Source organism: Eumetopias jubatus, unplaced genomic scaffold (genome assembly GCF_037043125.1).
Source record: "Eumetopias jubatus isolate StellerSeaLion01/CBP00866 unplaced genomic scaffold, mEumJub1_p1.0 scaffold_12, whole genome shotgun sequence".
NCBI lineage: Eukaryota > Metazoa > Chordata > Mammalia > Carnivora > Otariidae > Eumetopias > Eumetopias jubatus.
The window spans coordinates 113,820,363-113,847,037 of record NW_028274818.1 but is presented as its reverse complement, the minus strand read 5'-3'; the positions used below and the strand labels follow the sequence as shown (position 1 = coordinate 113,847,037).

The window sequence follows — 26,675 nt, the reverse complement described above, 5'->3', positions numbered from 1 at the left end:
CCTCTCTGCCTGAGGGCTCTCTCCTGTACCAGGTGCCTCTTTCCCTGCGAGCCACTGCCATCCTGCAGCCTGGGAGGGTGGATACCCTGAGTTCCTCCAGCTGCTGGGGGGGCACCTGCCCCCTCCTCTCTGCCTGAGGGTTCTCTCCTGCATCAGATGCACCTCCTCTCCTGCCAGTCACTGTCAGCCTACAGCCTCGGTGGGTGGATACCCTGACAACCCCCAGCCCGGTGGCCAGAGCCAGTGTGACATTGTTTCCCAGCAGGCCTTTATGCCATGTCGCCACAGTGCTCACTCTCCTCCTGCAGGCTCACTGTGCCACATCCTCCCTCAGTCTCCCTGGGCCCAAGTCTTCTTCTGCTCGTGGACCATCCTTGACCCAGGCTCTACACGCTGGGACTGGGAGCAGGTTTCTGGACCTTCTGGAATCTTGCTTCCATGCCCATGACATGGGCACAGTCCATCCTCACAGACTGCGCAGAGGAGACCCAGCGCAGGAAGAGGCAGGCCACTACAAGGGAGATGGCAAGTGACCCAAGAGGGAGCACACAGTCCTTGCAAAAAGCACCAGGCTCACAGGACCCAGCATAGGATGTGGGTGTCAGGCCAGAGGGCACAGGGAATCCTGGAGGGGGTGACCCTGTCGGGGAGGCCATGGAAGGGTCCCAGAAGAAGCAGGAGACAAGGAAGACGACAGGACAGAGCTTCCCAAGGAGATTGTTGGAAGGATCAGAGAATTGCAGAGACCCTTGGGAAAACTCAGACCCTGGAGATGTTGGCTGAAATGCTGGCATTTGGTCCGAAATGTTGGGTCACAACACCGCAGTCGACACTGGATGATTTAGTCTTTGTTGGTTCTAGGAATCAGTAGGTACCTGCCAGTGGAACTCACATTGCATGAAGTCTAAGATATACTTACTTTTCATTACTTTTCAGGACTAGACTTTTCTAGAGGAAGTTCTAAGTTTGGGTCTTCCATTCTTTTCTTTGTGCAACTGGCCTGTGTTTTCAGGAGCCGATTCCTGGTGCTCATCACCACTGCTAGCCCTGAGGACTGCCCCCGTCACCTCCCACAGGGGACGTGACCATGTGGTTTGGGGGGTGCTCACTGATGAAGCCCCAGTGCTCAGTACACAGCAGGGACCCCAGATCCTCTGCTGAATGAGGGAGGAAGGAGGGAGGGAAGGAGGGATGGAGGGAGGGGGAGGGAGGGAGGAAGGGAGGGAGGAGGGGGGGCTGCAGGTGGGGAATGAATGAGGGAGAGAAGGAATGAGGGAGGGAGTAAAACCAGGTCCATAAATCAGGAGTCCTTATTTGGGGTGAGGTCCGAGGGCATCACAGCCTGGGCCCTGGATGGTGGCTCAGGGCACGTCCATCTGTACTCCCAGTGCTGACCTTCCTTCTCCTTGGACCCGCTGTCATCCTGGATCCTGTCCCCCTCCTCCTTAAACAATTCTCAATGTTCCCAGGAGCAGGGTGGCAGGAGGGGTGGGTCTCAGGAGGGGCTTCCCAGATCCTGTGCCCCGGATGACACCGGGACTCTAGCTGCAGGGCATTCTATCATGAGAACTGGGACCGTGGATCCCATCCATCTCCTTGGGCATTAGTGCTGTTCCATTCCCTGCTCTCTCCAGCACCGCTGTGATGAACACTCCTGACAATACGTGTGTGAAAAACCGAGCCAGAGTTTCCGGGGCTGAGTCCAAGGCTGAGGATGGGTGCCCCTGTGGCCTGGGATGGGTGCTGCTCACTGTTCTCCCAGACAGGGGTGCCTGTCACCGTTCTCTCTGGGGGACCTCTACTTCCTCCCATTCTCCCCAGGGCTGCTGGTCCCCAGACCAGACACCTGCCAGTCTGAGGGTGACCAGCGCTGCCTCCATAGGGTTTCCTTTGCCGGAGTCCTTCCCCAGGAGCTCCCGCATCTCTGACACATATTCCCTGCGTGCCTATCCTTCCGCCTTGGACTTGCATGTGTTTGGTCTCCGTCCCTGTGGAACCCAGTGACTGGGAGCGTGGTTGGACCAAAGTCAGGTGAACCCTTTCTCTGGCCTTGGGTTGTGAGCAATGCTTTTGCCCTTTGTGGTGTGCCGTCCAGCTTTCTGCGTTTCCCTGGTTTCTGTGTGGGGCTCAGGAGGAACCGGCCCTGTCCTGTCTGGGATCAGGCTGTGGTGTCCCAGCAGGACCAGGGGTCTCGGCCCTGAGATTGTGCCCACCATTCCCTTTAGGAATTGTAATCTATGTAATCTATGATTACATCTGATGTGTAATCCATCGGGGATGTCAATATCAAATGGGGGAAATTTTATGACAAATAAACACAGAAGAAAACGAGTCCCCTTTGAAAATAGGGGGGCAGACACAAAGGCCCCTATTGTGTGATTCCACTTACAGAAACATCAGGAATAGGTAAAGGAACAGAGAGAGAAAGCAGCTTAGGGGTCACTGGGGTCTGGGCTGTAGGAGAAAAGGGCAAGGAGGGCTTCTGGTTCGGGGACTCCTTTGGGGAATGAGATATTCTGCGGCAATGTTCGGGGGTGTGGTGGCACAGCGTTGGGCATGTACTTAATGCTCAAGACGTGTTCAATTGAAAACAAGTAATTTTATTTAAAACAAATAATACACAGCACATAGGACATGGAAGGATAAAATAACAGTTAATATGTACCAGAGAGAAAGAACATAGGGAGAGGGGATGAGACAATCGGGCGGGGTCTCGGGTTCCAGCGATGGAAATAAGGGTAATTGTACAAGGAGCTCCCCCTGCAGGGCTGTGGGCTCTGGATGTGGCCGTGTGAGCCCTGCAGGAGCAGGAGTAGGGGCAGGGGTTAGGATAGGGACAGGAGCGGGGGCAGGATCTGGGTCCGAGGCAGGGGCAGGGGCTGGGGTGGGGGAAGGGGGAGTGGCAGGAACTGTAGCAGGGGCGGGGCAGGGGCTGGTGCAGGAGCAGGTGCCAGTTCTTCCTGGACAGCTCCAGGCTCTCCGTGGGCAGGTGCCGGGTCACCTGCCGGCTCCTGGTCTCCTCCTGAAGTCACTGCAGGCACTAGCCCTCCCTCCAGATCTGGCTCTAGCTCCTCAGGTGGTGGAGCAGCTGTGAGAGGAGAAAAGCTCACCCCTGTGCCTGCTCTCCGTGGGCCTTTGCAGAGACAGAGCCCAGCCCAGGGTCTCCCAGAGAAGCCACAGCCGTGAAGGACCCCTCACGGGGACGTCTCCCCAACTGCAGTCCACCCGCTGTGTGCTCTGTGCCCAGTCGTTGCTCCTGGCCCCACACCAGCCTCTGGGGGCTCCTCCCTGTGGGGCCAGCACCAACCCGTCCCCACACACCACAAACACCCAGCCCCAGGCTTCTCACCCTCGGCCTCGGCCTCTGTGGGCTCCTGCTACTGGACCACTGTCCGGTGAACAACCCCTTGGGACAGAGGTCCATGTGGTGTCGGAGGTCTTGCCTGGCAATTCCCCAGCACCATTCTCGGGATGCCCGTGGGGTCAACCCCTCTGTCAGGGAGGAGGGCATGTCTGCCAGCTGCCTCTCCATGGCCTCCGTGGCCTTCTGCAAAGACAGGGACCGGTAGCCGGCCCCGAGGCATCACAGCCCTGCCCGGCCATCCGCAATGTCCTCCTGCCCAGTCCCCTGCTGCTCCCAGATCAAACACACACCTGTGCGTGCACAGCCCTGCACCCGGGATGCAGTGACCCATCCCTGCAGGGCTATCGGGATAAACCTCGGGCAGAAGGGTCAGCGCCCACACACCCCATCCCACACAGCCAGCCTTGACCTTGAACATGACCTGCCCACTGGGTATCTGACCCCTCATCAGCCTGCTCCTGCTCGGGGTAGCCCCACACCCATGACCCCCCTTTACACACAAACTCACACACAGGTGCACACACTCACACACAGACACACAAACACGCACAGGCACACACCCCCATCCACATACGTGCACACACACACACACACACACAGACACACGTACGCACACACACAGACACACACACACACACACACACACACACACACACGGAGGGCACCTGGGGCTACACAGGTCATCAGAGCGAGTGGGGCTGGGTGGCCGGCTCTGGGCCTCCTGGTGTCACCTCTGTCCTTCCGGCCAAATGGCCAGAGGTGGTGGGGAGCCCTGACATGAAATCCCCAGCGGAGGACAGCGTATGCAGGGCGCGCTTTCTTCTGCCTACAGCCTCCGGACCTCGGCAGGCAACATGTGAACATCTTGGTTTGAGGATCTCCAACGAAATGAGCTGGGCAGGGGGCTGCCTGTGGAATGTGGGTGCCTGGTTACTGGTGTTCAAAATTCTGTTGGGCTCTGTTGTCAGGGAAGTGAGGTCACCACTGCCTGGGGTCCCCTTACCCAAATTCTTCCTCACACAGGAGCCCCCCCGAGGAACCCCCTCCCCCGCTGCTCAATGCTCACCCTCCCCCCATGCCCCATCCATACAGTGACACCCACACAGCCCACCCACAGCCCCCGGGAAGTCTGGGTGCAGCCAGTGTCCCAGCTGTGAGGGCACAGACCTGGATTCAGACCTGGCTCCTGCGTGTGCCCACGGTTATGACCCTGGACAGACCCTGTGCCTCTCAGGGCCTCCCCAGGCTCCCCATCTGCACATCGGGGTATTCTGGCTTCTACTTCTAGGTTCGCCATTAGGGGTAGGACCTCTATACATGTTCCATACCTACTACCACAGGAGGCTGGTGCACATGTGGCAATGCAAGGATGATCCAGGAGCTGGGCTTGGCATGGAACACAGCTCAGAGGGGCCTGGCTCTGCTCTGGGGTCCAGGCAAAGCCACCCCCCTCCTGCCTATGTCCCAGCCCCCGTGTGAAGGTAGTAATGTACTGATTCTGACCTTGTCCCCTGGTGAAGCAGACTTCCAGGGGCTCCCATTATGGTTAGGCTCAGGTCCCAGGGCCTCGTCTGTGCCCGTGTGCTGGGCAGTCCCCACAGTGGCCCCTGGCACCCCTGAATCCTGGTCACACAGCCCTGTGGAATCCCATCCCATCCAGGGTGGATGGCCTGTGTGACGGCGCTCTCAGGAATGGAATGGCACAAAATGCCGGGATGTCATTTCCAAGCTGGTGGAGGAAAGTCTATGACTTCTCCTGGTTCCCTCTGTCCTGTGTTCATTCTCCGTCTCCTTCTCTGTCTCTGTGTCTGTGTCTCTCACAGGAGCAGGATCTGTGGGTTCCATGGGCGATGTGAGAACCCTCAGAAGCCTCCCTTGTCCCCGTTTCCCTCTCCGGTCCTGGTGCTCCATTCCTTCCTAAGGTCTCCTCACCCTGACCAGAGCAGTGATTCTGGATTCTCTTCCACATGGGGACCCTGAGGCTGCAACAAGGAGGGCCCTGACCTTGGTATCCAGACTGGTGGCCCTGTGCTCTTCCACCTTCTGCGTAGCCAGGTCCTAAGGCCCCCAAGCCCCGAGTCTGTCCTCTGCTGAGAAGGACCTCGAGGGGGTAGAAAACATTTTCCCCAGACTAGGATCACAGGGGGTCGGGGATGGCGATCCAAGGCCAACAGGCTCTTCTACAAGCCTGTGGGACCCTTGGGACACTGCATCTCTGCAGCCCAAGTGACAGAAGAGTAAGCTGAGGCCTTTTGTGCTGTAGCCCTCCGGACTTGGGGCTGGGTATCTCTTCCTACTCCCAAGTGCCCAGGGTGGTGGTGGACACCGGAACCCAGACCCTGTCTTCTCCCAGTTCCCTGGCAACCCCCTGGGTCCCTTGGGGACCCCTGACCATCAGCCTGGCCTGTCTCCCCTCCCCATGCTCTGGATCTGGGTCCTTGCCAGGAGTCCTGATGCCCTGCCCCATGGCCCAGCCGTCTCCAACCTCTTTCTTCTTTCCCCCTTGTCCCCACCTCGTTCCCAGGGTGCCCTCCCCTTCTGACCCCAGCTGGGCAGTCAGAGTGATGTGGGTGTGGGGGTGGGTTTGCAGGTGCACATGCCTCTACGTCCATCGGATGCCAAGGTCATGTCCCCACATGGGACATGGTGGGTAGCTCTCCCCAAGGATCTGAGGGGCTCTGACCCCCAAAGCGAACCTCATGGGAGGGTTGGGTCTGGCCTAGGACTGGAGAGCAGCCCTGCTCCTTGGGCTCTGCAACCCTCATTTGTCCTGGGCCAGTCCCTGCCTCTCTTGACCCAGGTTCCCAACTGTCGCTGAGGGTTGGACATGGAAACGGTTGAATGTGGCCGCTCCTCCATGGGTAGGTGGGGGACAGGTGCACCAGGCACCCAGGCCTCCCCACCGAGAGGGCCAACCAGGTGTGTCATGGCCAGGTATGCAAAGGAGACCTGCACACAGCACCTCTACGGTGAACCAGCCCTGCAGTGCATGGACATGAGCCCCATGGCTCTGCACCTGACCGGTCCCCCACATTCCCTCACCACAGCCAACTGCTCTATGGCCCCAAAGTCCACTGGGCCCCGCAATCACACCCACCCTGGGCGGCAGGCCTTAGGGTGCAAGGCCAGGTGGGTAGGACATCTGGGGACACACAGGTCATTGAATATCCCCCACCCAGCTGCCCTGGAATGCAGACTCCCTCTCAGGGTCCAGCTAAGTGCAGGACTGGGCCAGTGAACCTGGAGGCATCAGTGGAGTCCGACTCAGGACAGGGAGAAGATCAGTCTGCCCCTTCCCCTTCTCCTCTCCTCCTTTTGCCTTGTCTTCCTGGCAGGACCCAGGGCAGAGGTCCAGCCTGTCCCTGGCTGCAGCCCTGGCTGGAGTCAGAGGGTCGGGAAGGAGGCCGGGGAGGAGGGGCCCACCAGCAGGATGCCCGAGTGTGAAGGGGGTCGTTAGTGTAATGAGGGACCCCATGGGCATTCAGGGATTTCAGCCCTTTGTAGACATGAGCCGTGGACCCAGGACTCGGCCCCTGCCCCATCCTTCACTCTCCAGAAGGCCCTGCATCCTCCCCAGCCCAGTCCTGGTCCACAGCCAGTCCTCCCTCCGGCCCCAGGAAATCCAGCTGCTCCAGGGGCTGCAAAATCATTTCAAGCTGGAACCGAGCCATCCCTATGGGGCCTGGTTCCGGGTCCTGCAGTCCCAAAGTGAAGAGAGGTGAGGCCAGGCAGGAGCGGGGAGAGGGCAGAGTGGACTCTCCCTGGGGACCATGGCTCCCTGGTCAGTGCCGACCCTGTTGTGTGCCGGCCCCTAGGGCACCCAGATTCCAGCTCCCAGTCAGGCTCCGGGAGGGAGACCAGAGTGTGGCTCCTGCTAGCTCAGACGTGTCACTCTGTCCTGTAGCTACAGCCTGTCCCACCAGCTGGACTCCCCTCCTAGTCGGCCAGCTCACCTTCACGGTCAAGAACAGGCCATCATGAAGCTCAGGGGCAGGTGCGTGGCTGGGCAGGCAGGGGAGGGCTCGCTCTGGGCTCAAGGAGTCTCTGGCTGGGCTAGCAGGGGCTCTGGAGGGCTGGCCTTCCAGATTCTCTGCTGACTAGCCCTGGGTTAGGGTGAGGGTTAGGTTAGGTTGAGGGTGAGGGTGAGTTTTAGGTTTAGGGTTAGGGTTTATGGTGAGGGTGAGGGTGAGGGGTGAGGGTTAGGGGTAGGGGTAGGGGTTAGGTTTAGCGTTAGGAGATGATGGCTCCTGATACTCAGGTAAAGATATATAAGACCTACTGGATATTCAGTTGAAGGGCATGTGACCTCCTGAAAGTTATGTGAGCTGAGAAAGTGTGACATTCAGTTAGCGAAGTTAGTAGGAGAATAAAGCTCATTTGACAATCTGAAAACTCATAACACTCAGGAAGAAGCTATGAGGTGTCCTGACACACAGGTAGGCGAGGGACAACCTGTTGATGCTCAGATGGTCTGGTGGAGAACTTACACTCAGGGAGAGGAGGGCACACTGCCCTTCATGCAGGTGGACGTGTGACCTCCTCACACTCCTACAGGAAGGTGAAACTTCTTAACATGCAGGTATGTGAGGTGAGCATTTGTCATGCTCCCGTCGGTGAGATGCCGTCTCCTGACAATCAGAAAATTGAAACCTCAGGATATTCAGGTTATTGTGGTGAGAATTCCTGACCCTCAGGTATAGGAGACACATCTTCCTGCATGTAGGTCCCAGAGAGGAGACCTGGAGACACTCAGGTAGGAAACCCCAGACCCTGTGATACTCAGCAGTGAATAGAAAGGTGGGCTTTGTAGTCCTAAATTAGAGAAATTCAAAGTGGCTCTTTGAAAAATGTGCTGATAGTATGTACTTGGAAGAGGGAAAGACAATTTGCCCTACACAGGGTTAAGGATCGATTAATCTGGAGATCCCGACACCCTGTGACCATGACATGCTGCATCATCTTGACACAGAGGGACAGAGCTACCCCTCAACCCATGATTTGTAACAGGAACTGTGGTTGCAGCTTGCATGAGGGGCAGACCCTGACACTGCACAAAACTGGATCCTCAGATGATACAGAGCCTTCAAAGGGTAACTGGGAATGAAGATCCTGGCCTTGGGACAGAGGGAGGGGGTTGCACATGAGCCCCCATCCCCCGAGGGGTGCAGAGGAGCCTGTACAGAAAGCTGGCATCTTGTTTCAGCCTGGACCGGTTAAGCTAAACGGCTCCTGCCTGGCCTGACTATTGGGGTGGGGGAGGGTGGTAGCCATGCTGACTGGTCAGGAGGCCACAGAGGTTTGTGAGGTCACTGGGCTTCCAGGCCGGGCTGGGGCAGGAGTATGGTAGAGATGCTGCCAACTGCCCTTCTGCTGGCCTTGGCAGTGTCTGTGGTTGCCAAAGATAACGCCACGTGTGAGTATGTGTCAGGGACATGTCCGGGGGGTGGAAAGGGTGTTTTCTGAATACAAAACCCCACCCAGACGCCCTCTGTCCAGGGCTAGGAAGGAGGCCAAGCTTGGGCCTTAGTAGTCCCCTGGGTCTCACGGGTGTGACCAACATCCCCAACTCAGAGCATCCTTCCTCCCAGCTTCATCAGCCAAGAGACCCCAGGGCTGACCCCGGGCTCCTATGCCTCCCGTAGCACAGACGCTGGGGTCCTTCCCTCACCTAGAGACTGACCTCACTGCCTCTTGCACATCAAGTCCCAATTTTTAGAAACCCCTTTCTTCCCACGGATAGTGAGGTGCTCCTCCTGTGGCTGACCCCAAAGACCCCAGGGTATTTTCATGGCATTCTTCTAGGGTCGGGCCTCCACCTTAGACTCTGACAGACCCCAAGTTACCCCCAAACTCTTGTGGCCTCTCCCCAGTTCCCAGAACTTCCACCCCGGAACCCGCTGCTCCCCACACCTGGGATCACTGGAACTGCCGTGGCTACTCTCCCTCCTCCTGCCACCATCCAACCCCACATCGCAGCCCCAACAACCCTGTGGCTGTTTCCTAAGTCTCCCGCCCAGAATTGGCTCTAAAGACCTCAAGCCATTACACCTCTCTCTCACCTCCTCTAGCCTCCCCCCTGCCTTGGGATCTCCCATATTTCTAAGGCCCTTATCATCCGTCTTGCTTCCTAGCGCGCCTTCTTTCCTCGACTTGGGGCTTCACCCACAAGACCCCAGAACTCATACTCCTCAAAACCAGTTCTGAAGTCTGCAGCTTCTGGCTTCCCTACCACCCTGACAGCACCTCTCCTCAGCAGCTCCCCCTCGGACCCTCCACACTCCCGGTTGCCCCATTTTGCCCAGCCCCCTAGCCCTGATTCCCCCATCGTGCAGCTGCGAGTACAGGCTGTGCCTCTTCTTGGTTTGAACTGTGCCCCTGGTCTCTCCCCAGTGCCCCCTGTGGGTTATGGTTCAGGCAGAACCCACCGGGAAGTGGAACCCTCGGGCCCTGGCCCTGGATGGTCAGCCTCCAGGTATTCATGTCCCATAATAACCGAATGTACCATGCGTGCAGAGGCACCTTGCTGAACTCCCATTGGCTGCTTACGGCTGCCCACTGCTTCGTCTCCAAAAAGTACGTGTGGGAGCACGTGGAGGGGGGTCTTCAGAAAGGCTCTTCCCAGAAAGGGACATTCTCCAGGGCTCCATGTGCACAGTCTCCCCGGGGCTCTGGGCTTTGTGGCAACCAGACCATGAGTGGGTGGTCCCAGGCCCTTGCTGAGGAGGGCTCTGAGGATCATGATCACCAGAGGTTTCTGTCAAGTCCGTCCTTTCTGAGGATGACCTGGCTTGCCTCTGTGCCCACAGAAAAGTATATGACTGGAGACTGATTTTTGGAACAAGGGAAATTGTGTATGGGAATGAAAAGCCAGTGAAGCTGCCTCAACAGGAGAGATATGTCGAGAAAATCATCATTCATGAGAAATACATCCCCAGTTTAGAGCACGATGACATCGCTCTCATGAAGATCACCCCTCCCGTTCCCTGTGGGCAATTCATTGGAAGGGGCTGCCTGCCCCAATTTAGCACAGGCCCACCTCGAGTTCCCTAGGCCTGCTGGGTGTCTGGCTGGGGATTCCTGAAAGAGAAAGGTGAGTATGGGAGGGGCTCTCACAGGGGTAGGGACACGGCAGGTCATTTCCTCAGTGGTCTCTGAAGTGCAGGGGACATATGTGGTGCCTAGTGGTAATGTCCACCAGAATGCGGGACACTGTCCCCTTTTAGAGCGAGAGAAACTGGCAGCCGAGTCCCCTGTCCACAACCTCACCACTGATGGCTCGTGCGGTCGCCGGGTGGAAGGGTGCATGCAGCCCCAGGAGAACCTGGGCATTTTTCGAATGGGGTATGGGCTGTGGCTCTATCTGGGGCCTGGAACCCCAGTTGCTACCTTCTGGAAATGGGGGATTGTCCCCTGAAACGGCACTTGGAGAAGAGCTCGAGATGGGGTTTTGTGGTTGCGGGCCAACTCCTCCCCTCTCTGGACATCCATTTCCCCATCTGTGAGTTGAAGGGACATGTCATGTGCTCTCTGAGCTCTGAGACCCCAGAACCCAGCCCTCCAGACCTCAATGAACCTCTGCTCCCCACCCTCGCTGGTCACAATGCGAGAATCCACCCCCCTCAATCCGAGTGACTTCGTTTTCTCTGGAGAGAGGGGACAGGGTTCTTGGCAGGCCAGCAGTGGGCAGCAAGGGTTTGACGAGTAGGTTAGGCCTTTCAGCTTTCCACAGGTGACCACATGGACTTTTTACCCAGTCACACTGGGGATGAGAAGAGAGACTGAAAGCTATTCTGTCCGTTGATAATGGAAAACTGAGGGCTCCTAATTCCTGAAATACTTTACCTGTTTTAAATATTTTCATTATTTCAAAAATATTGTTGGATATGAATTTGTGCTTAATATAATGCAAAATGTTATGGTTTAGAGAAGAAAGAATCAAAAATGTTTACTAGAAAAAAAAATGTTCACTAGCCCCATCAAGAATACAAGGATGTTCCAGGGTCATGCTTTCTTACATTAGAAGTACACACTGGTACCAGACTCTGGCCCTATCTCACTGTGACAAGGTGGTCTTCATCCCCTTTGTCTTTAAACCTGGGATGACTCATATGTGATATAAGACCAAATAAATCTCAAATACTTAACTCTATATTCTTTTCACATAAATCACTTAAGCAATATGATGATAACATAGCCACCTATGAAATACTCCCACTTGAGTAAATGCATGTCAGATGCATAATGGAATTCACACTACATAATCATCAAACTGAAATGTATCTCTTTAAATATAATTGCATATTTTCCTTTTCAATATATGTTGTAGGAAACTCATCAAAGCACTCTAATTTCTTTTTTTTATTAATTTAATTTTATTATGTTAGTCGCCATACATTATTACATCATTAGTTTTTGATATGGTGATCCATGATTCATTGTTTTTGTATAACACCCAGTGCTCCATGCAGTATGTGCCCTCCTTAATACCCTCCACCGGGCTAACCCATCCCCCCTCCCCGCTCCCCTCTAAAACCCTGTTTGTTTCTCAGAGTCCATAGTCTCTCATGGTTCAACTCTCCCTCCGATTCTACTCCCCTCATCTTTCCCTTCCTTCTACTAATGTCCTCCCTACTATTCCTTTTGTTCCACAAATAAGTGAAACCATATGATAATTGACTTTCTCTGTTTGACTTATTTCACTTAGCAGAGTCTCCTCCAGTCCCATCCATGCTGATATAAAAGTTGGGTATTCATCCTTTCTGATGGCTGAGTAATATTCCGTTGTATATATGGACCACACCTTCTTTATCCATTCATCTGTTAAAGGGCATCTCGGCTCTTTCCACAGCTTGGCTATTACGGACATTGCTGCTTTGAACATTGGGGTGCACATGGCCCTTTTTTTCACTACATCTGAGTCTTTGCGGTAAATACCCAGGATGCAATTGCTGGGTCATAGGGTCGCTCTATTTTTAATTTTTTGAGACCCTCCACACTGTTTTCCAAAGTGGCTGTGCCAACTTGCATTTCCACCAACAGTGTAAGAGGGTTCCCCTTTCTCCACAACCTCTCTGACATTTGTTGTTTCTTGCCTTGTCCATTTTTGCCATTCTAACTTGTGTAACGTGGTATCTCAATGTGGTTTTGATTTGAATTTCCCTGATGGCTAATGATGATGAACATTTTTTCATGTGTCTGTTAGCCATTTGTATGTCTTCTTTGGAGAAGTGTCTGTTCATATCTTCTGCCCACTTTTTGACTTGATTATTTTTTATGGGTGTTGAGTTTGAGAAGTTCTTTATATATCTTGGATACCAGCCCTTTATCTATAGTGTCATTTGCAAATTTCTTTTCACTTACCTCAGAGGACTCAGCCGATTAAACACCTATCAGATAGCTGAGTGATTGTTACTGTGAAGATTCTTTTCCCTCCACCAAGACAAGACTCTGAAACTAAAGAAGGTATTTCCTACTATATACAGCAAATTTCTCCAACCACATATCCAGCCCAATGCAATCACATCACTGTTCATGGCTGACTTCCTCCCAGCTGGAGGGTAGACTCCCAACCTTACTTAACAAATGCCTGTTTTTCTACCACACGAGACACAGTTTGCATCCACACATTTGGGTGTCTGAGCCCAAAAACCATACCAAGGGAAAGTCAGGAGATCACTTTAGATACAGATGCCCCTTTAAATTCACACAAATAATGACAATATAGACATGGAACAGTATCTGGTTTCCTTTGATCACGTCCTAGGAAGGGAGTAAGAGCAGATGTGTCATGAGGAGAACAGATTAGATAAATCAGTATATCTGATGACATTCTTTCAGGCACACTAAAACCTTGCTGACACATCTGTCCCTTGAATCTTGGACAAAACATCAAGACGGTGGGCTAGAATGTGCCAGCCCTCATTTCCCACAGACACTCCATAAAGCACAACATATGGACAAACATAGTTTTGTCAGAACTCCAGAAACCAGCTAAAAAGGTGCAAAAGCCACGTGAATCCTTAACCAAGAAAAAGTCCTTACTCAAAATGTTGGGAAAGTTTGTGGAATTGTGCCTCCCCTTGCCATACCCCCAGCTGGAGCAGTGTGGTTTAGTCAGGAGGACACTTCTTAATTCTCAGTTCCATCATTTAGACAAAAGAAGAACATACTTGCTTATAAAGTACTGACTTGTGGAGGGATCTCCATATGATTTCTGTCTGTCCCTGGCTCAGAACAGTGATGGGTAAAGTGGCATAGTTGGAAGGCCTCTGATGGCAGGGACAGTTGCAGTGGATCATTAAAGCAACAGTGAGCTACAATTTGTGGGGGAAGCAAGACATTAACAAAGAGACATTTAATACAAATCCAAGAATTCTAGAAAAAAAAATGCAGGGATGAGAGTCTAAGGAAATTTAAAAGTGACTTGTGTGTGGAGAACTTGACCAAAACACACAGAAGTCCACCTTTACTTCTTTTATAAGATTTGAAAAACCAAACCTGAAAATTATTATAAATACATATTAATGGGCCCACACATACAAAAATCTCATCTATGATATCAGTAACGTAATGTATTGTAGAAGTCATTTTTTTGTAATCCACATGTGTTGTGGACTGAATTGGGTCCCCTCTTAATTCATATGTTGAAATCCTAACCTCCATTATTTTATAGTGTCTGTATTTGGAAATAGTACTTCCAATAGGCAATTAAGTCAACATGGATCATATGGGTCACCTTCATCCAATATACGTGATTTCATATAAGTGGAGTTTAAGATACAGACACTTTTAGAGTTACAGCCATGTAAAGACAGACAGAGAAGATGGATGTCTACAAGCCAAGGAAAGGGTTCCCAACAAAATTCAACTCTGCCAACCCCTTGACGTCCATCTTGTAGCCTCCAGAAAAGTGAGAAAATTAACTATTATTAATTACAACCCAGGTTGCGATACTTTGATATGGCAGCCCCAGCAAACAAATACACTATGGTAATGACAAATAAAGTATCAATAAACTACAGACAAAAGGAAATAGGAGGTAAATAAAAGCATCCCATTATTAAAAAAATCAACAAAATGAAGGCATTAAAAAAGGTAATGAGGGACAGCAATAGCTATAACAAGAAAACACTTAACAAAAAGGCATTGAGTTATTTTCCCACCAGTAATCCTATTAAATGTCCATTCAAAAGATACAGATTGACAGAATGGAATGGATTTAAAAAGAGAAAATAACTATGCTGCCTACAGGATACTCTCCTTAGTTCTAAGGACAGACGTTGATAGATTGTTAATGAAACAATAAAAAAAAATAGACTGTGCTGAAGTAGAAACCGATTGAGATCAGTGGCATTTACACTAAATTCACACAAACATGAAACTGTAAGAAAGCAAAAGGACACATAACAATAATAATGACATTTCACAATTATAAATATATGTATACCAAACCCAGAGATATTAAATATATATAGAAATTTTGGCATGATTTCTAGGGGAACATGGAACATTTTCCAAGATAGACCTTATATAAGAACAATAAACATTTATTAACAACATTTTAAGAAGGGTAAAGTCATACAAACTAGCTTTCCTTATCATAATGAGATAGAATTAAAAATTGGGGCAAGGGCAGCCATAGCAGGTATGACTGCTATTACTGCCCACTTTGGGAGCCTCAAGGCACACGGCAAGGATATCATCCTTCAAGTAGCCCCTGCACATGAGCTTAAGGCAGGCATTTTCCTGACTGCTGTCACCTTCCAACTTCTAGCACATGTTGGAGCAGGCTGGTCCCTTCACAGCACAGGGTCAAAAACCTTCTTGGTGTAACAAGCACAGTTGTCAATTGCAGCCAAATGGACTGAAGGAAACTCTAGTCAGTCATGATAGTAAAGTGCACACAATCCACATAGAGACCTCCTTAGAGTACCTGGTTCTGGTGAACCGGGGCATTGTGCTGCTGGACAACACAGGACCTCTTCTTCAAAAAGCCATGACTGTTAAGGTCAAGAAATGTAGCTTATTTTCCAAATACATAGGAAACAAGCACAGAGGGTTACACATAATAATGAGCTGGAGGAATATATCCCAAAAGAACAAGGGCAAAACTGCATCAAATTGCTAAATGAAGAGAAATAATCGATATGACTGTTATAAATTCAAAGTAATGGCTGTAAGATATTCATGGGATTTGAGAAAAGACTGTAGGCTCTCAGTCATACAAAGACAGAACATATTGAAAAGAGACCCAGACTTAGATAAAGAACTCAGGAACTGAAATAAAATACAGTAGAGGGAAGCAATAGCATATAAGATGAGGCAGAGGAATGGATCAGGGAGCTAAAGGAGGATTAATGGAAAACAACAAAGATGAACAGCAAAAAAGAAAGAAAATAAGAATAATAAAGTATGTGACAAGGTGAAGGGAACTCAGCGTATCATCAAGATTGATAACATTCACTTTATAAAGAATCCTGAAGGAGAGAGAGAAAGAGGGGCAGAAAATTTATTTGAAAAAATAATAGCTGAGAATTTCATTAATTTGGGGAAGGAAAGAGGTATCCAGATCCAGGAGGCACAAAGAAACCCTCCCCCCAAAAAATCAAAGCAAGGAGGTGCAAACAAAGACACCTCATGGCAAAATAGTATTGATAAAGTGAGAATTATCTTAAAAAGCACTAGAAAAGAAAACTTGCATATAAGGGAAATGACATAAAACTATCAATAAATTTCTTAGAAACTTTGCAGGCCAGAGAGGTGTGGCATGTTACATTAAAAGTGCTGAAAGATACAAGAAGACGTAAAACAATATATTTTTGCACACAATATAGGAGTACTGAAATACACAAAGCAACTCTTAAGAGCCATAAAGGAAGGTAATCACAGTAATACAATAGAGGACTTCAAGACCTCACTCACATCAATGGATAGATTATCTAGCCAGAAAATCAACAAGGAAACAATGACTTTGAATAACACGATGTACCAGATGGACCTACCGGATATATTCAGAACATTTCATTTAAAAAATATTGGAATACACAATCTTTTCCAGTACATGAGGCATTCTCCAAAATGGATCCTATGTTAGGCCACAAAAAAGTCTCAAATGCAAAAAGATTGAAATTGTATCATGCATTTTTCTCACCACAATGGTATGAAACTAGGAAGCAATTGCAAGAAAAAAAGATGGAAAGAGCACAAATACATGGAGGCTAAATAACATTCTACCAAATATTGAATAGATGAAACAAGAAGTAAAAAAGGAAATCAAAAAATATATGGAGAAAAATGAAAATAAACTACAATGATCCAAAATCTTTGGAATGCAGCAAAACTATTCTAAGAGGAGACATTATAACTGTACAGGAATACATCACAGAGCAAGACAAATATCAAATAAAAAACATAATATTACACTTAAAGGAACTAGGAAAACAAAATAAAAACCAAGCCAGTAGAAAGAAAAAAAATAAAGATTAATCAAAAACAAATGAAATTTAAACTATAAACCAACCAAAACCCAAGAAGACCAAATTAATGAATCCAGGAGCTGTTTTGTTTTGTTTTTTAAAATTTTTTATTGTTATGTTAATCACCATACATTATATCATTAGTTTTTAATGCAGTGTTCCATGATTCACTGTTTGTGCATAACACCCAGTGCTCCACGCAGAACGTGCCCTCTTTAATAGCCATCACCAGGCTACCCATCCCCCCACCCCCCTCCCCTCCAGAACCCTCAGTTTGTTTTTCGGAGTACACCCTCTCTCATGCTTGGTCTCCCCCTCCGATTTCCCCCCTTTCATTCTTCCCCTCCTGCTATCTTCTTCTTTTTATTTTTTCTTAACTTATATTGCATTATTTGTTTTAGAAGTACAGATCTGTGATTCAACAGTCTTGCACAATTCACGGCACTCACCATAGCACATACCCTATGGAATGTCTATCACCCAGCCACCCCATCCCCCCCACCACCCCCACTCCAGCAACCCTCAGTTTGTTTCGTGCGATTAAGAATTCCTCATATCAGTGAGGTCATATGATATATGTCTTTCCCTGATTGACTTATTTCACTCAGCGTAACACCCTCCAGTTCCATCCACGTCGTTGCAAAAGGCAAGATCGCATTCCTTTTGAAGGCTGCATAATATTCCATTGTGTATATATACCACGTCTTCTTTATCCATTCATCTGTCGATGGTCGTCTTGGCTCTTTCCACCGTTTGGCTGTTGTGGACATTGCTGCTATAAACATTGGGGTGCACACCCCTTTGGATCCCTACATTTCTATCTTTGTGGTAAATACCCAGTAGTGCAATTGCTGGATCTCCCTTGGGTGGGCAGAGGGGCGGGCCCTGGTCCTGCTGGGCTTCACGCTGAGGATGCAGAGAGAGGACTGAGGGACCCTGGACCCCCGCCCAGCCTCAGTCTGGAAAGGTCCGGGGTGGCAGAGGGGGGGGGTGTTGGGAACACGTGGTGAGTCCTGACTTCCGCATCCGGGTCTCAAAGACCCTGGATGCCTTGGCAGAAGGAGAAGGGCCTCCCTCGTTGGGCAGAGGGGAGGCCTCATGTCCTGCTGGACTTTATGGTGAGGATGCAGAGGGAGGAGTGAAGGACCCTGGACCCCAGCACAGCGTCAGTCAGGGAAGGTCCATTGGGGGGAGGGGGGCTGATTGAAACACGGTGAGTCTGGACTTCTGAGTCCGTGTCTCAGAGAGACTGAGGTGAGGCCCTGATGAAAGGAGCAGATGCTCATGTGGGCAGAGGGGAGGGCCCTGGTCAACCATTGCTGGGGGGGTGGCTTGGGGAGGCCAGGGATAAACCCGGCAGGAGAACAGAGGGGAGCCCCGCAGAAGCCCACCCATGATGTCAGTCTAGGGAGCCCCCCCTGGGCGGGATGGGGACACGTGGCCAGTGCGGCGACTTCTGCATCTGGGTCTCCCGAGAACCTGGGGTCCTTGGTGGATCGAAGGAGCAGGGCCTCGCTCAGGGGGCAGAGGGGCAGGCCCAGGTCCTGTTGGGGTTTACGCTGAAGTTGCAGAGGGAGGACTGAGAGACCCTGGACCCCAGCCCAGAGTCAGTCCCTAGAGGCCTGAGTGGAGGACGGGGACACCCCGATTGTGTTCGTGCGTGCGCTTGTGTGTCCCCCACTGGCCCATCCGGGTGTCCCAGACACGGGATGCTCCGGTGCCCAGGAGCCGATCCGCAGGCAGTAGGGACAGGCAGAGGCATAGGCACCCAGGGAGTCCTGGTGGAGATCAGAAGAAGGCCCGAGAGACCTAGACGCCCCAACTCAGCCTTGGGAAGCCCTGGGCTTCGTGGCCACACGTGTTAGCCACAGACTTACCCCGGTGGGCTCAGGGCAGGGAGGGCCTTGGTGATGGCAGACCAGCTTGGGGACAGCAGCCAGAGTGGCCTAGGACCTGCCAGGGCTCGAAGCGAGGACCCCCAGGGGACTCCCCAGGGAGCCCGCGGGACCGCGGCCCTGCTTCAGCTACGGGAGACTCCTGGGATGGAAGAGACCACACAGTGCGTGGCCACTTTGGCCTCAGGGCCTCCGAGAACCCCTGGCCGTTTGGATGGAGCACTGCCTCGAGTATGCGGGTGGGGGGCGGTGGCCCACGTGTTGCTGGGTGGCAAGGCAAGGACCGGAAGGAGGACTGCAGGATTGGGGACAGAGAACAGATTCGGTCCCGGGAGGCCCCGGGGCCAGATGGGCACCTAGGGCGTGCCCTGACTTCCCAGCCATGTCTCCTAGAGCCTGGGGTCTGGGTGGAAGGAGCAGGCTTCAGGGCCGCCCAGGCTGAGCCCGGTCCTGCGAGGATGGAAGGGGAGGACCAGAGGGAGGACTGACTGGGCCGCAGTACGGACAGGCCATGGAGGAGGACCCTTGTGGAGGAGGAGCCCACGCCTCCTGTCCGGGGGTCCACATCTGGCTGTTAGAGCCTGAGGGCCTGTGGTGAGAAGGAGCGGGCCTGGGGTGGGGCGGGCCTGTGTGTGTGTGAGGGTGGAGTGCGGGGTCGGGGGGGTGGGGCACAGGTCCGGTTGGGAGTCAGGGTGAGGACCCTGGGGGAGGACTGGCCATACCCCCTCCACCCCATCTCAGCAAAGAAGCCAGGGCACCGGAGTCTGGCTGTGCCCGAACCAGGGAGGATCGGTCAGCGGGGGCCCAACCTGGCACGCATGCTCACTTGTCTCATGGGCCAGAAGGCGGGAGTCCTCGGGGAGCTGAGGTCTTGGTCTGAGGGGCACATGGCTTCTGTCTCACGTTGGGGGCCTGGAAGAAGCGCAGGCCCTGGCAGGAAGAAAGAAGATTAGCGTCCTGGGGGCCTGAGGGCATCCCCACCCCAGGACAGAGTGGCCCGTCCCTACTACCAGCCCTTTGGGATCTTGCCGGGGGCTGAGGGGGTGGATGGAGACGTGGCCGTGGACGAGGACGTGCTGGCTCCTCACCCTCTTCTCGGAGCTCTCAGGGAGGTGAGGACCATGCTGGGAGAGGTCGGGGTCAGGTCATCTGGGGAAGCGCACCTGGGAGACACACAGGAGTCCCTGCTTCTGCCAAGAATCAGTGTGGGGACACCCGAGGGAGGAGTGAGTGACTCCCCACCCACCCCTCGGGACCAGGAAGGGATGGCCCAGAAGTCTGTGCAGCCCCTACCTGGAGGTCCTGGGAACCCTGGGTGGGGCCTGTCAGGCTGAGTCCCTCCTCCTCCCCAGATCCTTCCTCTCAGGATGGAGAGGGCCCGGGCCTGAGGGTCTGGACTCCGGTAGCAGAGGAGGCAGGTGCCCTGGCTCTGGGTCTGGCCCTGATGGTGGGGGGCAGATGAGAAATGAGGGGATGCCTCCCACAGCAGGATCCTTAGGGCCCAGGCATACCCTGTGGCTGCTGCCAGCCATGGGGAGACGGGCGATCGGTGGGCCAAGTTATTTCAACTGACTTTTCCTTCTGGCGTCTCCCAGAGATGAGGCCTTGGCACCAGGAGGGTGGCCTCCGGTCAACACAGGGAGTATTCCCAGGCCTTCCGTGGGGTCAAGGTATAGACGGAGAGGTGCGCCCATCCCAGCACAGATGGCACCCGAGCTTGGCCATCCCTGGGATCCCGAGACGAGCCCTTAGACCTCTGGCAGGCGTGGGCAGAGGTGGGCCCCCTGGCTTACCTTCTGTGGGGTCCCAGGGCTGCGAGGTCTTGCTGTGACCCTGTGGCCTCAGGCTGCGGGGGTGCGGCCCAGGCCCTGCCAGGGGAAATAGCAGTCCCCTGAGGGGCCAAGGAGGGGACCAGCCAGCTTGGACGGATGGGGACCTCACAGAGTGCGGCCCAGCCCTCCTGCCCCACTGGGGGCCGTGGGCCGTGCTCTGTGTCTGCACCCCGAAGTGACTCCTCCTTTTCTCCTCCAGGGGCTTCCAGAATTCAGAGTCGAGGCCTAGGTCTGAGGCAGGAACCTCTAAGGTCCCAGAGCAGGGGAGGTGCAGGTGAGTGCCAGTGAACAAGGTGAGTTTCCTGCTCTGAGCATGGAGCCAGGCGCTCGCCCATCCCACCCCAGAGGGGACCCCTCAGCACCCAAGTCCGATGCAGCGCACTGTCAGCTCCAGGACTTCAGGCCTCTGCTGCCTGGGCTGCACCCTGAGGAGCCATCCCATCTCTTTCTTCAGGTTCAGCTCGACACAAACACCATGCCCCTGGGTCAGAGGAGTGAGCTCTGGAAGCTGGAGGAAGACCCGGGCCCGGCCCAGGGCCTGGTGGAGGCACAGCTGTTGGGGGCTGGGGAGGAGAAGGTCCCCCGCACCCCCCCCTCCTTCTCCACCTTGGCCTCCTCCCAGTCCGCCGCCCCATCTGGCTCCTGCTCTGCCCTCTTTCTGGTCCCCTCGGAGGAGGGGTCTGCTGCTGGGTTCCAGAGTCGTCCCCAGAGCTCTCTGAGTGCCTGCCCCTCCCCCACTGCCCAAGCAGCCACTGCCTGCAGCCAGCCTGACCAGGGCTCCAGCAGCTCCTGACCAGGGCTCCAGCAGCTCCGGTGAGGAGGGCGCCAGCCCCCGCGAGGAGCCCGAAGAAGCCCAGCCGGGGCTCCAAAACCTACTCCAGGGGAAGCTGGCCGAGCTGGTGGAGTTCCTGCTCCTCAAGTATCACACCAAGGAGCCGACCAGCCAGGCAGAGATGCTGGAGATCGTCGGCAAGGATGCCCAGGATGCCTTCCCTGTGATCTTGGGCCAGGCCTCTGAGTGCTTGCAGCTGGTCTTTGGTATGGATGTGAAGGAAGTGGACCCCAGCGACCACTCCTACATTCTGGTCCCCATCCTGGGCCTCACCTATGATGGGATGCTGAGCGGTGAGCATGGAGTGCCCAAGACTGGCATCCTGGTGGTGCTCCTGGGGGTGAGTCTCCTGCATGGCGACTGTGCCCCCGAGAAGGAGGTGTGGGAAATGCTAGGGGTCATGGGGGTGTATGCCGGCCAGGAGCATGTCATCTACAGGGAGCCGAGGGAGCTCCTCACCAAGGTCTGGGTGCAAGAAGGGTACGTGGAGTACTGGCAGGTGCCCGGCAGTGACCTTCCTGCTATGAGGTCCCGTGGGGTTCCAGGGCCCACGCCGAAACCAGCAAGTTGCAAATGCTGGAGTATTTGCTACAAGTCAGGCGCGGGCAGCTGGCTTCCTCCCTGGCCCTGTCTGAAGGGACTGTGAGAGATGAGGAAGAGGGGGCCTGAGCCCTGGGGTCCGCCAGGCCCTTTCCAGACTTTGCTGGGTTCGGCAGCCTCTCCTGCAGGGTGCTGGGCATGAAGTGAGGCCACTTGCTGGTTCTTCCCTGTGTGTGTGTGTGTGTGTGTGCCCGTGAAGACAGAGCCCTGGGCTTTTTAAGGAGTGCAGGGCCACGGAGGGTTGGGAGAAGAAAGCAGGGCAAGGAGCCTCCTGCGGGTGGGGGGGTTGTTTCCTGGGATGACTCCCACATCCAGAGCTTGGTGTCCTTGCGGAAGCTCTCCTGTGGGGTTCCTTGCCATAGAAGGTTTCAGCCGCTTCAGGGGCTGATTGTGTGAGTACCATCCACTCTGCAGCATTTGTTCTTACCCAGTCCAAGAGTTAAGAGTTTTATCATGTTCTTGGGGTGCCTGGGTCCTCTGTTGGTTAAGCGTCTGCCATCGGGTCAGGTCAGGATCTCAGGATCCTGGGATCACACCCCACATGGGGCTCCCCGCTCAGTGGAGACTCTGCTTCTCTCTCTCCCCTGTGTGTGCTTTCTCTTTCTCAAATAAATAAATAGCTTTAAGAAAAAGTTTTTCTTCATGCCCTGGACACCAGCCTGGACATCTTGCCTACTTGCTTGGGCTCTCGACCGAAATCACAGGCCATTGGCCTAGGGATGGGTTGGAAAGGTGCAAGAACGGAAGAAGCAAGGGATGGGGGTCAGAAGCTGAAGAGATAGAAGTTTCCTGGTTCTTGCTTCTGATGCCTTCCCGACCATCGTTGTGCAAATGCCAAAGGCAAGCACGCGCACACAAGCGTGGGGACAGGGGGCAGGAGGGCCCAGGTTCTGTCAGGAGTCAAGGTGACGACCAGAGGGAGGAATGAAGGACCCTGGACCCAGTAGGGAATGTCCTGGGAGGCCTCTGGGTGAGACAACGGTGACATGAGGTGTCTCCTGAATTCTGCTCTGTGTCCCAGACACACTGAGCGCTTGTTGTGAGGAGTGGCCCTCAGGAGCAGGGTTGAGGGCACCGGCCATCCAGGGAGTCCAGATGGGGAACAGAGGGTAGGGCTAAGGGACCTGAAGGACCCATCTTGGGGAATCCCTGGACTGTGTAGCCTGATGCGACGTCCACAGTCTTTGCCCGTGGCTCTCATGGCAGTGAGGGCTTTGGTCCGAGGGAAGAGGCCTGGAGACAGCAGAGACAGCATCACCAGTGGTGCTGCGGCTCATGCTGAGATCCCTGAGGGAGGGCTCAGGGAGGGACCTGGACTCCAGAACAGGGACAACGCACTGAAGCCTGCCCCTGCTGTCCGCCCTGGGAGGCCTGTTTGTGCCAAGTCCACAGGCGGTGTGTCAGCACGTCCGCATCCTGGTCTGACAGAGGCTGGGGGCCTCCTTTAAAAAACCGGGGGTCAGGACCTAATGGAGGAAGACCCAGGCCTGGCACAGGGCCTGGTGGAAGCACAGCTGTCGGGGGCTGGGGAAGAGGAGGTCCCAGCAGCTTAGATGAGGAGGGTTCGAGCACCTGGGAGGAGCCGGAAGTCACGCAACCCTCTCTCCAGGACAAACTCCACGTGAAAGTGGCTGCCCTGGTGGAGTTCCTGCTCCTCAAATACCGCAACAAGCAGCCGACCCGCCAGGCAGAGATGCTCGAGATCGTCAGCAAAGATTACCAGGATGACTTCCCAGTGATCTTGGGCCAAGCCTCCGAGTGCATGCGGCTGGTCTTTCTCATGGCCGTGAAGAAAATGGACCGTAGTGACCACTCCTACAACCTGGTCAATGTCCTGGGTCTCATCTGTGATGGGATGCTGAGCGGTGAGCATGGCATGCCCAAGACCGGCCTCCTGGTTTTGGTCCTGGGGGTGAGCCCCCTGCATGGCGACCGTGCCCCCGAGGAGGAGGTGTGGGAAACGCTGGGGCTCATGGGGGTGTATGCCGGTCAGGAGCACATCGTCTATGGGGAGCCCAGGGAGCTCTCACCAAAGTCTCGGTGCAGGAAGGGTACCTGGAGTACCGGCAGGTGCCTGGCAGCGACCCTGACCGCTACGAGTTCCCGTGGGGTCCCAGGGCCCATGCTGAACCAGCAAGGTTCAAGTGCTGGAGTATGTACTCCGGGTCAGGCGCGGGCAGCTGGCTTCCTCCCTGGCCCTGTCTGAAGGAGCTGTGAGAGATGAGGGAGAGGAGGCCTGAGTCCCAGTGGCGGCCAGGCCCTTTCCAGGCTTTGGTGGGGTCGGCAGCTTCTCCTGCGGGGTGCTGGGCATGAAGTGAGGCCACATTTTGGTTCTTCCCTGTGTGTGTGTGAAAAGAGAGAGCCCCGGGAGTTCTAAGTAACGCAGGGCCAGGGAGGGTTGGGGGAAGAAAGCAGGGTGAAGAGCCAGCCTCTCTGGGGGCCTGTTCTCTGCGATGACTCTGACATCCAGAGCTTGGGTTTCTTGAGGAAGCTCTCAAAAGTTGTTCCTTGGAGTACAAGTTTTAACCAGCTTCGGCAGGTAAATGTGTGCGTGACATCCACCCCACAGCATTTGGACTTACCCAGTTCAAGAGTTTTAAGAGTTTTGTCATGTTCTGGAAATAAGGTGAGAGATCTTCCCTCCTTGTTTGGGTTCTGGAATGAAATCACGGGGCATTGGCATAGGAATTTGTTGGAAAGGTGGAAAAATGGAGCAGTCAAGTGACGGGGTCAGGAAATACGGAAATAAAAGATTATTCATTTTTGCTTCTTACTCCTTCTCGTCTGTCATTCTGCAAATTAACATAGATGCATGCGCCTTCACTCACTTAGTTCTTCAAGAAAGGAGGAGAAATGACATCTCAGCACAGAGGGAGCCCTGCTCACTGGCTCCTTGATTCCCAGACATGGGCTGAGCTCTGCTCTCTGGAAGGCCCTGTGTGTGAGCAGTGAGGACATTAGGAAAAGCAGCACACGTTCCACCCTTAGGGGACAGTCTAGCAGCTGCACTCATGGCACGAAAGTGGGGAGAGGTGTCCTGAGACCTGCAGAAGAAGTGGAAGAAGGGTGAGGGAGTGCGTCTCCCGGGGCAAGCACTGCAGTGGAAGTGCCCCTGGCCTGGGTGGCTAAGGGTGTCGGGTCACCGTGCTCCCTTCTGTGCAGCTGATCACCGTGAACCCGGGGGGTGACAGTGGCCCTACTTGGAGACAGGGTACCTTAGAGGTGGGAGCAAAGTCTGAAATGGATAATTGCTCTGACATGTTCCTTCTGGATCATGGACAAACCAGGGAGAAATCTCCTCCTGGGGCAGGAAAAGAAGATATCCTGCACTCTCATCCCAAGGCCTTGAACACAGTGCACAGACTAGGTGTTTTATATCCGTCATCTCCAAGTATTTCTGAAGAAATACAGTGATATTCCTTTGAAGTGGAGCCCAGAAGACTCTAGACTGGCACTCTTGTCCTGACCATGCAAAGCCGGAACCCACTGCTTAAAAAGTCATTTTAGTTTGATTATCTGGAGTGTAATTTGGACAGCTATAAGTAAGCAAGGTCTAGGTTTTGGTCAGGGGAGAAATGAGTGAAAGGAGTGGTTTGGTGGAAGAGCAGCTGGAGGGAGGGAAGGAGCTGGTCTTTGACTCACATTCCGGGAGCTTTGTATTGTGTCCAGCTGGGACAATTCCCTCACACCTGAATGCCACACATATTCCCATATATCTCACATATATCCTCTGATTTAGAAAATGGATTGAGTTTTACTTATGAAGCACCCTCTTTGGCTGATTAGCTATTCCATGTCCTATTGAGCTGCACATTCTCTAACATGACCTCGGTAACAAAAAAAAAAATAAATAAATAAAATAATACCCCAGAGGAGAGAGTGGAAGGCCCTGGGATCAAAACACACTTGAAATCACTGCCATTCATCAAAGTTCCAATATGTGCCAGGCACTGTGCAAGGTGCTTTCCATATATCACATGCATTCCTGCAGTCCTGCAAGACGGGGCTTATCAAACCCACTCACTTAACTCACTCACTTCAGAAAGAACCTGAGGCTCCTAGGACTTGGTCATTTTCCCAGGATCACGTGGCTAGTGAGTGACAGGGCAGCGACTAGAACCCGAGTCTGAATTCATGTAGAGTCCACGCTGTTCCCACCCACTGCAGCCTGTGGCCAACCTTCCGAGTCCTACATCATTCCTGAGGACAGCATGGTGTCTTCCAGGTGACAAAAAGAAGGATGCTGTGGCTAAGGTACTAAAAAACCTGTTGCTAAGGAAGGAAGGTGACAATGAGAATCAAACAGGTTTTGGGTACTGTCTGTGGGCTTTATTAACCTAGAGTTCTTCTGCCTGAACCTCAGAGTTCTTTGAGAACTGACTGCCCAGGCGCTGGCATTTTTAGCAGACCTAGCACTTTCCCGAATTACAGCAGCCTTTCCCTGGTATTCCCCCGTGTGCTCTTCTGTCTCACTCTTGAACCTGGCCTGCTAAGGAGCTCATCACTGGTCCCCATGGAACAGCTAGGAATCACCTTCTCTCCCCCAACATAGAAACTTACTCTCTGTAGTAATCCTCTGGTCACTAAATGAAGAAGTGAATCCTCCCTGCTGGGATCACAGAATCGTTTGAAAATTAGATGTCATCCTGTACTTGAAAGTATCTGTCACACAGGAGG

At 53.3% G+C, this 26,675-nt stretch overlaps 3 pseudogenes; all 3 read left to right on the top strand.

Moving 5' to 3' along the window:
• Positions 1 to 8,713: 8,713 nt before the first annotated feature.
• LOC148162941 (acrosin-like) overlaps positions 8,714 to 26,675 on the top strand; it is a 39,297-nt pseudogene continuing 21,335 nt past the window's right edge.
• On the top strand, positions 20,265 to 22,067 carry LOC148162943 (melanoma-associated antigen 10-like; annotated as a pseudogene).
• LOC148162942 (melanoma-associated antigen 10-like) lies at positions 23,468 to 24,238 on the top strand (annotated as a pseudogene).